The sequence below is a fragment of the Lepeophtheirus salmonis genome, chromosome 6 (genome assembly GCF_016086655.4).
Source record: "Lepeophtheirus salmonis chromosome 6, UVic_Lsal_1.4, whole genome shotgun sequence".
Classification (NCBI taxonomy): domain Eukaryota; kingdom Metazoa; phylum Arthropoda; class Copepoda; order Siphonostomatoida; family Caligidae; genus Lepeophtheirus; species Lepeophtheirus salmonis.
In genome coordinates this window covers 15,884,622-15,898,004 of record NC_052136.2, presented here as the reverse complement: position 1 = coordinate 15,898,004, position 13,383 = coordinate 15,884,622, and positions in this window count along the sequence as shown.

Genomic DNA, 13,383 nt, shown 5'->3' with positions numbered 1-13,383 from the left:
CAAAACATTTATTTTCCTTTATGATCCTCATAATAAATCAGATAAAAACATAAAACATTTAAGAAAATAACATTATAATCGATAAAATTTATCACTGCATTTCTATATGTAGTGTAGTAGGTATCTACTAAAATTGAAACCCGATCTGAGAACAAAGTTTTTTCTAAAGTGTACTGATATTTTACTTGACCATTAAACAGTGCATTAAAATTTAAATCGTAGGGCAAATTTCCAAATATATATATATTAATATATAAACCTATCAATGACTTTTTTTTTATTTCCTCAAAGAATTGATTTTTTTTAAAGGACTGATTAAGAAAACCTTGTGCTCATAGAATTTTACTACAATTTATTTTGAAGAACTATCTTTATTGGTATTTCGAGCCCGGTTGTGGATTAGAGCGATGGACCAAAATTTAAAGTGTAGCCTTTAATTATTCTTTTCTGAAAAAAAGAAAAATCATTCATGACAATTTTTTTGTGAGACCAATCTAGACGAACTTGTGTAGATATTATTTTAAAATGATTTATTCTTCACGATTCGGTATTCCGTTGTTTATTTTCTAAAACAATCAAGGTTTGAAACTGTTTGCCAAAACCCGTTTTTTTGTTCAAATTGCCTTTCTTTTTTCACTTTATGTAAAATAGAGTCACCACAATACTTTTCAAGCCATTGCATAGCTTGATGTTTATTTGTCCAATCAAAAAGCAGTATACTATGTATTAAAACACAAAATTGTTTTGGATACACTGTTTTGAAAATTAGTACAGTAGAGTACTATAACTCACAAACTAAGGAATATATTAAATTTTGATAGCTGTCTTTTGAAGGTTAGTACACACTGTAAATAAGTGACTTAAAAAAATAATGGTATTTATGTGTGAAGCCCGGGACTTTTGAGGCCACGTGATACTCTTTTTTTTTAGGGGGCGTTAAAGACCTTTGTAGACATAATTTTACTACAAAACCGGTTCAGACCGAACTTGGACAAAATTAGTTTGGTTTAAAAAACAAATTATAATGATCTCTCTCAATGTGGTCTAGGATTTTTAGACTAAAACCCAACACTAGTTGGTTAATATATAATCTACCTTTAGTCAAGAATAAATAGTTTTCCATTATAGACACTTAAAATACATTTATACTCATATGTGATACGCTCTACCAAAATGATCCCTACTGAGAAAGAGGGAGGGAGGGGGGGGGAAGTAGCCCGTAAGCTCTGACTAAATGACTAATAATTATTCATTTTCTCTCTCTCTTTCATACTCTTAATTATTTACTTAATAAAGTTAAAGAAATGCATACATCTGTAGCATATAAGTAGGGCAGGTATAAAATTTGCTAAAATAGGCTTAGTTGTTTGCATATACTCACATGGTTTTTAGAGTTGTAATATATTTTTTACTAAGTCTCTGAACTATGACACTATGATATTATTGTCAGTTCTTATTTAGTATGTTCAGTCTAGTTTTAGGACAATATCCCATCTGGTCTTAAGTCTGATGGTTTTTATACTGTCAGTACTTGAACTGATTTAACAAAAAAGAAATATAGTTTAGTGATGTCATCAGGAACTGAACTATACAATACGATTTAGATCTGATATTCTGGACTGAAATGGACCGGACCGAGACCGAACTTGACGGACTATAGTCTTCAGTCCTAAATAAGTACCGATACAATACTATAAACAAACTTGCAAATAATCAACCAATATTGAGTTGGCCCTGGATGCCACAAAGCGCTTAGATATATGCTGCCCATAAACACAAACCAAAATTTATTGATTATTCCCAAATTTGAGCCTTCCTTACATTTGTAATCTTTATCCAGTTTTATTTACCAAATTATTTTTATCAACTCTTTGTGTGTACTGCAAATTTCACCCAATGTAATTAAAATTGATCACCACAATAAAAAAATGACAAATTTAAAGATTTTATTAGTAAGATAATATCGCATATGAAAATCAAATAAAGGTTTAAAATTTTTATACAATTCCTTGATATATTAACTCATCCAACCAGTTTGAAAAGAAATCCTATTATTAACTCTAAGATGTCTATGAAATATTGGATTGTGAGTATTTATAAAGTAAAAAAAAATCATCAAGATTCTCTCCTTTTCTTGATTTTTGTTCAAGATTGCACTTATATTCTAGGTGAACAAGGTAAATTTGGAATAACTTCAACGGCTAATTATGAGACTTATATAATATATAGAAAGATTACTTTTAATTCATTTGAAAGCCACATTAAATTTAAAATAATTCTTAATAATGAGAGCCTTCGTTCTCGATCACAATCTGTTCACGGTGCCTGAATGCCTGGGATGCCTTTGCTACCTCGTGCAATCCAGGTGCTGCATTGTCTTGACAATAGAGCCCTTATAGGCCTCCACTGAGGCATGATTATTCTTTCAAGCGATCATCACCATCCTACCTTATAAGTAAAAATCCCTGGCATTGAGTTCTGGGCTATTTTCTGACCAAAATAATGGAATCCGCGACATTTTTAAAAAGAACTCTTGGATAATCTTGCCCTAATGAGCAGTTGCTGAAACTTGCTGGAATGTATATAGCTTCTCATTAGTTACCTAATTCATCTCTACAATGACCATATCCTTGACGAAGTCCTTGTAGACCTCTTTTGTCACCTTCTGACACTTTTTGAAAGAATTGGGAGGAGGGCTATCATGTCTCTCGGTACTGATCATCTCCAGGACCATAGCTGCAGCCGGATTCTTTGTTTTCATGATTGATTGGACCTCATCAGGGTCGAAACAGATTCACCTTTTTTTTTTACTGTTATGCATGCCATCAATTATCAAGATTTTCTCGTCCTAATAAACTGAACGTTGAAACCTTTGCTCTTTATTTGGTTAATACGAATGTTGCCTTTACTTATTGTGTCTGCCACTCTGCCTTATTTTGCTCTGTTAGTAGATGTTTTGAGGTTCTAACCCTAAACAAGGATCAAAGTCAATCCAGGTGACATTTTTTATGGTCTCATTGTTCACTTTGCAGTATTTGGCCAGCCTAGTGTTTGGTTTGTCTGGATTAGTGTCAATTGATCGTTTCAAGCCAGCTGTGAAACATTTTAGTCCCAATTATATAAGATCTTGTTGAATGAGCTGTTCACTCAGTCTTTCCCTCTTCATCCAAGGCCTTAATGATGTCATAAACTGTTGATTTTGGATATTCGAAAAAAAAAAAAAATGATGATGGAAATTCTTTTACATGCTCATAGACAAGATACTAAAAAACTGTAAATAAATTTATGCACGTTTTGAAATTCTTATTACAAAATCTCTACACATCTTAAAATTTGCAATTTAACTTTTTCCGGATTTACCATGTCCCCCTTTTATTTTAGCAGAAAAATCCATAATTTTTTCAATCCAAGTCTTAACTATTTAGTTCGGAAACAAGAAATTTCGTATTTTCCACTCTTTTATAAACTAAGTATATCTTGTTAATTATTGGTAACATCGGATCATACGATAAAGTACAGAAAAGGTTTTAGTGTATACAACAAATACTTTATGTTAAAGTATTACGTTAAGTCGGTTTAGTAAATTATTGAGGTCTCAATGAAAGAAAAAGCAATTTACCTGAAACGGAAAAACTCATCGAATGCAACCAAAAAAATGATGATGTATACGTGGTCGATACTTATTGAGTTCGTGTTGCAAAAGAGTGTTATGTAATTTTTTTAAATTAAAGAATAAAATTTTACAACAAATCTTCTTTTTACGGTGAACAAATCGACCATTGGAAGCTGACAACCCCATAGAGCGGCTAGCAATTGTAAATATGAGAGGAAATGTGTTTCATCGAAACAACGCCGGGCCACACATATCCTTGATGGCACGCCAGCAGCTCCAGGTGCTCAAATAGGAAGTTCTTATGCTTCCATTCTACAGCCCAGACATGGCACCAAGTAACCACCACCTTTTCTTGTCAGTAGCACGTAGTCTATAGCGCGATTGCTGGTAAAAATTAGAACTCAGTAGTGACCTCTGAAAATTGATTGGGTAAGGTTTTTGTTAATAGGGATACGGCTTCTACAAAAAGGACATTATGAAGTTGCATTCTTGTTTGGCGACAAGTTATTGAGCAAAACAGAGCATGCTTGGCTTGAGTCGAGTGATTGTAAAAATTTATAATAAAGCATTGAAATAAAGCAAAAATAAAAGATTACTTTTACCACAAAATTATACATTATCATGGTTAGAGTTGTGAAAAATAGGATTTAAAAAAGAAATCAAACATAGGCATAGTATATGGATTTGTAGAAGGAGAGCAGCTATGAGTTGTTAATCTTGATACCAGTTCTTTGCGGAAAATCAAATATTATTTTATTTGGTATTGTTTTGATAGATTACAACTTGTATTTTTTTAATAGGCGTATATATGTAATACATACGACTTTATACAGATGTATATTAATTATTCTGTAGATGGAAAAACGAAAACTTTTACAAATAAATCAATCAGAATGCAATTTTTCTTTTTTTTTGCGAATTATATATAATTTTAATCTTATTTCTTCCTCTCAATTTATGGGCAAACAAAATTGACTTATGATAGTGTAAATTTAAATTGTGGTGGTGCAGTTTAACGAAAAAGAAGAAGTAATTAAGTATTTTTATTACTTCAATTGATGCAATCCATTAACTCTACTTTATTTCCCTTCCAATATTCCAGCATGTAAGTCTATGGGGTGTTTAGCCAACCCAATATCAAAATGGAAATTTTAGCAATATCAAACAATATTTCTCCAGAGTAGTTATTACATATGCAGGGGCCACACAACAGGAGTGCTATGACAATCCCACTTTTTGAGAATTTACAATTATATTATAGCCACCCTTCTATAATTTAGATTAAAAAAAATGAAATGGCAAAATTAATCTAAGCGTAAATGGGTAGAGGGTTAATATTTTGAAATTAGTTCACTTTATGATTGAATTTTGATTTTTGTTTAATATCTTCAATTTTTTGATTTGTTTTTGGGTATTTCTAAATTTTAAATTGACTTTTGTTTTATGTTTTTTTATGGACAATCTTATATATACAAAAATAAAGTTTTGAATCTTCCTTTTCCTTTTCCTTCGCCTGCTGATGTACCACTTTTTTGAGACTATACTATTAAAAATTTGATGTGAAGATTGTATTAACCAGTTAATTCGTCTTGGGTTGCTGGAATTCAAATGAACAATATTAGAATTTATTCTGTTCAATAAAGTTAAATAGTGGGTTTGTATAACTAATTTGATATACTACTTTGGTAAATTGTTTTCTTGATATATTTAAGACCACATCATCTTTTTAAATTGGATTGGAGTAGAATCATCGATATATTTCAAGACAAACATCATATCACATTTTCATTATTATCTCCGTGTGTCCGTGGAATAGGCAGGCTCATATTAGTCCCTATTATGTTTAAATTAGAGAGGCAAAATGCCCCCTTGTGAACGAACCTCTCCTCTTTTTGTAATCTAAAAGCCAATTTTGTATAAACCTCCGTTGGTGAACTGGTATACTATACACTCTATGACTATTGATAAATGTTGTTCACTTCTTTCAATCAATATTTTATAGCCAATACTTTTCAATATCCTCCTAAATGTTAAATTTGATTATTTATTTATCTTTAAAATGCCTTGCTTAGGATTATTCGTATATTATCTATTTATAATCAAGATTTAGTTCATTTAGTTAACTGTTTTGCGTTAAGATCGTTAATATTTTTTTCATTTTTATTTCTCGGATTCTTCCAATTTTCAATGTGAATACTGAGGCATACTAGCTATTATTATTGCGTATAATACACGCAACCTCGTGAAAACTAATGTGTGTTAATTTGATTTCTAAAATTCGTATAAAGTAATAGGTATTTTATAGAATTTTTTATCGAAATAAAACACAAATGTTTTTACTATCAGAATAAAAATTACATCATGTTGAAAAACCAAAGTCAAGTTGCTTGGATAATTCTAAGATCAAGGTGTTATATTTATAAAATAATTTTTAGCATTTTAAAAGATATTTTCAAATGGAAAATGGATGAAGTAATAGAAAAAAGATACAAAATTGAAGTTATATAATTATTATAATCTTTTAAATCTTTATCATGCAATAATAATATGTTATATGTTTGGGGTTTTCTTTTTTACTCAATGATGAACTGTGTTATAAAATATATCTATCAGTGGCTTAAAAATCCGATAGTTTCTTGAATGTATATGTTTAAAAATTCATCAAATCCTCTCAATTGGATGTAAACAGATCAAAGCAAGCATATAGAACGATTTTTTCTTAAATTGGTACCTACTAACAAATTTTACTTTTTTTTTCCTACAAAATATCTTATATATGTTTACGTATATTTTGTAAATTGTAGGGGAAATGTTATTTCTAAATTAATAAATGATTATCAAACATGACATTTTATTAAAAGAATAAGTGATCTTTTCTTTGTCTTTCCCTCTCCTTTTTTCATATGCACCGTTGGGATAGATAAATATTAACAACACATATAATATTTTCTTTGAAACCTCGATAATTAATCTCATAATTTGTTACCTTCTCAAAAAATAATAAAGTTGGGTTTATAAAGTATATGATAAATTAGAAATTTTAAATAAAAGGTGGAACAAAAGTATAAAATAAATAAAACCTTAGTTCTTGAGTAGGTTAACCTCCCAGGACAGTAAGATTAGGATAATAAATGCAAAGTATTAGCAAAAAAATATTATTTGACAATTTTATCAAAGAGCAGAGATAATAATTTTTTTGGGAAATCCCATATCAATAGTTATTTGTCTAAGGCAAGAAATATTCATATTTGATCAACATAATTTTATCAAATTGGGATTTCCAGTGAATTTAGCTAAATTTAATTAACAATCAGTTTGGGTGTGTTTTCTATATTTAAAGATTAATTTCGTTACATTTTTGTAAGAATGAGTAAATAATCATTAAATGTATCATCATGTCTATAAATACATCTCATTTTCAGTATTGGATATATATTAGATCTAAAATGTTGTATGATAATTTATATAATATAGAGATCATTTTGTATCGATACTAATAAAATAGTTGATAAAATATATGTGTAAATATTCAAATATTTGTGGTATTTGTTAAAGTACCTCAGTCTAAAAATCAATTTGAGTTATGTTTTTAATTTATTTCTAATCGCCTCTTGTTAAAAAAACTCTATTTCTTTTTCAGTTTGTATAAAATTATTTTTCTAGGTGGAAACAGCGACGCCCTGAAAGCCGCTGTCAGGCAGCACTGGGATGCTATAAAAGAGCACTATATTGGCAGTGGATAACAAGCCTTCAATTACTGCCTGGAAGCCATCATTACTGCTAGGGGCAGCCACATTAATGATTTAACATTATTGTCAAACTACCTTAAAACCAAAAACAATCAGACTATCACAAACTAATCAAAACAAACGTTTACATATTCACATATATATAATATAATAGTTTAAAAACTTAAAGCACCTTCGAAAAAAAAGTAACAAAACTAAATTAAATATAAGACAACTCAATCCAAATTTTCATTTTTATACTTCTATTATAGCGGAATAATCGGGTTTAAAGTTATTTCAGACCGAATTGATATTGATGGAAAATATATAATAAATTTGGCGGCATAATTCCAGGATGAGTTAGGTGGCTGTAAAATACTCAGAGTTTAAGCGGTGTATCCAGCTGCAGCCGATATCAAGATCGTGCTTAGATTGCTTCCGTCAATCACACTATCTTCTGTGAGCTGTTGAGCCATAAACGCTTTACAGTTACTGATAGCCGCACCAATGCATTATTGCTCATATGAACTCTACTTCTTGTTATTCGAATACCAAACACTTTCAAATATATTTACTCAAAATTTATAAAATACTGGGAATTAAGTAATATAAATCTTTTTTAATGTATAATTTTCAAAACTGGACAGCAAACAAAAGCGTGTTTGATATCGATATATGTTTGTCCAAAGTCTTTTCAATATGGTGAAAAACTAATCTAACTAGGCAATATCTGAAATTTGGAGTTGAACTTCCCAACATCATTAATATCTTTCATGGAATATATAATCCTCCTTTACCATGTTTGAGGCAGATCTAAGCCTCCTTATATATTCCTTAGTGATAAGATGTGCAACAGTAGATATCAAAACATCAGATTTAAATTCTAAATACAAAGTTTTCTTGCTTAAAATATTTAAAGAGAAAAAATTTAGTCGGAGTTTATTATATTTATATCAACATACCTATAAAAAAATTAAGTTACAAGCCTCAATTGAAATCAAATGATGTATTATCTGCAAGCATAAGTTAAGTGGTTTACAAACTACTTTACAAAATGCACAGGTTTGCAACTCAATTTTTGACCTAATTTACAAGGAAAGTTGGATCAGAACGGAAACAACATGTAGAACTGAAATTTCATTATTAAGTTTATCAACATTAGATGATTTGACACATCCAATTTTAATCCAATTGTACTAAAAAATATAATCGAGTGTAACATTTTTAGGGAATTACTTAAATTACATTTATCACGACAAATTACATTAATTACAATCGTGAACTAAATAAATGGACTGTCGAATGAATCAAATGATACAATAATTTATTAATTTTTGGCAGAAAGGTGGTGCTTCTCTGCTTAAAATATTTTTTTTTTAAATATAATTTTTATATAAGTACATAAAATACATTGGGAAAAGGACAGTTATTTAAAAACTAAAAAGTAGTTTTTGAAAAAAAAGTAGGTTTGTCATTTTTTCGTTTAGAAAACTTCATTTTCTAATTTTGATTGATTAATTAATTATTTATTTTTGATTTGAAGAGCTTAGTGCAAAAATAACATAATTTACAAATATTATATAAAGTGAGATAAATATTAAATGGTGGAAGTATCTCACTTAAAAATATTTGCTATGTAATTAATTATTTTTTAAATGTGCATTTCAGAAATATTATTATGTCCATGACTGTTAAGCTAGAAATATGTATACATGTTCATAATTGGCTACTCAAAATTACATTTCACAGGGAACTAAAAGTATCTTATTTTTAATATATAATTTGATACAAATAACATCTTTATGGATTTACAAACACTTTTTTGATAAGTATTTTAAGCTCAAAATATAAATGCTTCTTATTTGACTTAAAATATGTATGTACAGTCAAAATTTATGTAATATTTAGAGAAGGCAAAGTAAGGGCATTCCACATGTAAAAATTTTCTGAAAACTTTAACTTGTATTATTATCTATTATAGTACAATACAAGTGGATGAGTGAATTTTTAAACGATGAAATTGCTCTCATTTCCTTATCTAACTACATTCCCTTAATATCACATTCCATCCAACAAGGATTATATTTTGTAAATATTTGTGTTTTTATAAATAAAATTTCAAACTACTAGACTTTTTCTTGATGCCAATCTAAGTAGTAGCTTTTTATTTCATTTTTCAATGCTGTCAGTATTATTCTTTAGTTCTTAAAGGGAAAATTCTAGGTCAATGAGCACTATAGCATTTTTTTAACATTCCACAAAGTACAATTCCCCTCCCTATTATTAAAAAAATAATTTTTATTTTTTATTGATGTAATCTTTTGTAGAGCATCGATAAGGAACCACTGATCTGTGTAGATTGTAAGTGTTCCTGTGATCAAGGAAATTAGCACTAAGGATTAGTCGAGGAGTCATAAATAAGATTATAAATCGCAAATATTATTTTTATAAACCACAAAATAAAATAAGTGATGCAATGAAATAAATTATATAAAATATACCTAAAATTCTATGGTATTTTAGCTCATCCCGCATATTTTTATGCAAAGATATCTAGAAACCATTAGAATCACAAACTATCCGGAACCATCTTTGATCTATGACGTCATCATAGGTGATATTTGCCATTTACGATATCATCAATTTATGTGGCCCATCAAAACAAAAACAAGAAATATTATTTTTTCTTAAAATTAAGTGTAGATTACATTAGTATTCTTCGATGAATTAAAGTCAATTTTCATAAAAAATTCATTCTTATTCACACTTGAAGGATTCCCCAAATTGTACTTCCTGGATCCAAAATTGAAAAATCGATAGATTTTATTCAAAAGGACATATCGGGGTCAAAATAATTATCTTAAATCAAATAATAGTTATAAGCCAATTAAATCTTGGGTATCTGAACTTATCTCATAAATTTGAACTCAATGCCTATAATTTACTCAAAGATGTCTATAAAAGATAAATACCAGTCCTACTTAAGGTTGAAAATCATACACATTTTCGGTAGGTAAAGAAGAGTCCGAAAATTAACCTGGTAACTCTCACAATTTCAATAGTGTTTGGCAGGTGAACAGCTTAGATGTAATGGCGTTTAATTATTTCCCTGAAACCATATATGAATGGAAGGAAATATATGTACACAAGTCTCACTCTGTATCAAGCAAAGACATAGGCATGAATTACCCCGTTGTCGATCCTACATTATGCTCTGAGTCAATCCAATTATATCTCCTCCCAATTCCACAGTGTTACACTTCATCATCCATTATCCCGCATACCTGTGCAGCAAGTCTAATTAAACGTCTTGACAGAGGTGATCTTCCCGCAGATATTATTTAAATTGTCAATCGTATCATGTCCTTTTTAATGTTTATTTTTTTTGACATATTGGCTTGTCATATGTTATACAACTATATAGGTAAGTAATACAACCAAATATAAATACGTATTTTTTCACATAAACAGGAAGTGACATTTCCTTTGACACTAAGCATATCAAGGGTAGAAAAGTCCCATGCATCCTTAAAAAAAACATTATACATTCATATATCTTACATCTCTCTCTTAATTAAAAGCATAATTTTCAAAAATAATTTTATTTACCTTCCTCCTATTTAAGATAAGAAATAGATTGTTGTGGGAATTTCCCATGGTATTTACATAAAGTGTCTTACCTTCTACCTTCATTTTTAGGAATATTTTTATATAATCTGGGTGTAGATAAAATATAAGTCAATAATTGGCGCTGATAAAAAGTATATATAGTTATTTTGTTAATCAAACATTTTTACTCGAGTCAACAACTATTTGACATTTCTTATTCTCGAGAGGAGAACGTCTATGTATTGAGTGAGTAGCTACGTGTGAGTGTGCTTATGAAAAACGGAAAGTACTGCGAATGATTTTTTGGGGAGTTTTCTTTTATATAATTGAAGGAAAATTTGAAAGTTTGACGAGTTTAACTGCAAATGCAATGCCGGGTACTACCCTTAGTATTTGATAATAACAAAAAACTGCAAATTTATAGAGCAAATCACTTAACCTATTAAAAATATGATACACACATATTTTTACAAATAAACCAAACGGTAAAAATATATATAGTACAATTTTTTATAAAACAGTATCGTATTTTATACATTTTAAGAGGTCTAAAATGTGTCAAATAGCAACTTTTTTTTACACCTGAAATAAAATTCCAATTATTTTTGCTGGATTACTTTTAATTTTTTGAAAGTCCACAAAAAAAAAGGAAGGTATTTGTGCAAGGGGGGAAAATAAACGTGATAATTTAATGTTCATAAATATTTTAATACTAGTTTTTGTTATCAAGGGTTCATTGTTAGTTGAGTGTCCTGAACTAATTACAGGGAAAAATGGAATCATTGTTCTAATTCCCAAATGGAACGTGGGGGGAGAGAAGGGAACAAAACCAGGAGCCATCAATTTTACGGACAAAGCTACAACAATGGCTTTCGTTTATGTTCTTCTTTTTATTTAATTATTATTTCATTATATCACATACGTAAATATATTTTTAATGTGATTACCTGATTCATTAAACAAACACGTTCTTCCTACTCAAGGACAATGTCACTAGTACGCATTAAAAGATCCACCGAAAAGTTATTTATCATTTAATAATTTCTATGCCCTGGAAGTCTAATCGTTATATTATATATTACAAAATGAACCAAATCAATTTCAGTCAATGTATGTACTTTGTCAATTGAAATTAACAGGAAATTTAAAATTATTTTTAAATGAACTCTCCTTCAAACAGAATTATTTAACTACTTATTTAATTAATTAATTTCAAATACCATATATATTTTTTATATATACGAATACTACTTAAATTTTTGTTCATTTGTCCCATCTTATTTGTGGAATAGTAGAGCTCAAAACTTGTCCTCCATAATCCTAATTCCATTAATGTCGAGTCTTTCGTGAGTCTCTCTGGCTTCAGATCATTATTTTTTTCTCGAAATTTTGACTTCTTGGACGGGAGGGGGGTTTCTTTTATTTGGGTTTCTGGAAGTTTATGAGAGTTTTAGGATTGATAAAATTAATTTTTAGACTGTTTTAGGGACCTCTTCAAGAATAATCTCCTCAGTCTTCCCATTCTAACTCAGAGTTGAATCTATTTTCCATTTCTTGTTAGGCATCCTTGCCTTTGAACACTATGAATTGAATGTTCTTTATCATAGTCTTGGCTCTTTCCTCTCATGTCAAGGACTCAACTCTTCCCTTAATGCTCCTAAGTGCTGTAATTTGAGGATTTACATTGACCTTAATTTGTGGATAAGGCACTTTATATATGTGTTTACTGCGCCATATTACCAACTTACTACGTTTCTATTGATAGACGATTCTAAAGATACAAATAAAAATATATTCAATAACAAAGGTAAAATCTATTATTATATACATACTGGTTTATAATTTTTATGTGATGACCTCACATAAATGTTCCGATTTCAATGGACCACCCAGTTGATAAAAAAAAAATTATTTTTAAACATTTGAAATGAAGTAAGTTAAATATTTTTCATAATTAGCTGTCAAATACTTGGAAGTACTTAAGTAGTCTAGTATTTATAAGTACTACTTTTAACAAACTATCCGTATTCTGGAACTCAAATATTTAAGTATAAGTATTAATTTATAGGACTTAAGGACACTTTAGCAAAAGAACAAATGTATTTGGCCCCATCCTTTTTTAACACTGGATACCAAGCTTTCTTAATCAAGAGTTTTATTAATACATAAGTAATACTCTACCATAAGGCTTAATGAGCTCCAATAGTTACTTAATTATTCTTATTAACATTTTTTTAATGTGTGGTGTATACACAAAAAATTGTTACAGTTCTTCTTTAATGGCGTTCTACTGCATTTTTTTAAAATTATTGTTATTATTATTTATGACTAAATAAGTTTTGACCCTTATTTTCTCAATTTGATATGCTATTCACATTATCGCAAAAATAACTTACACTAAATTAATAAGTATTATACAGTAACGTACTATCT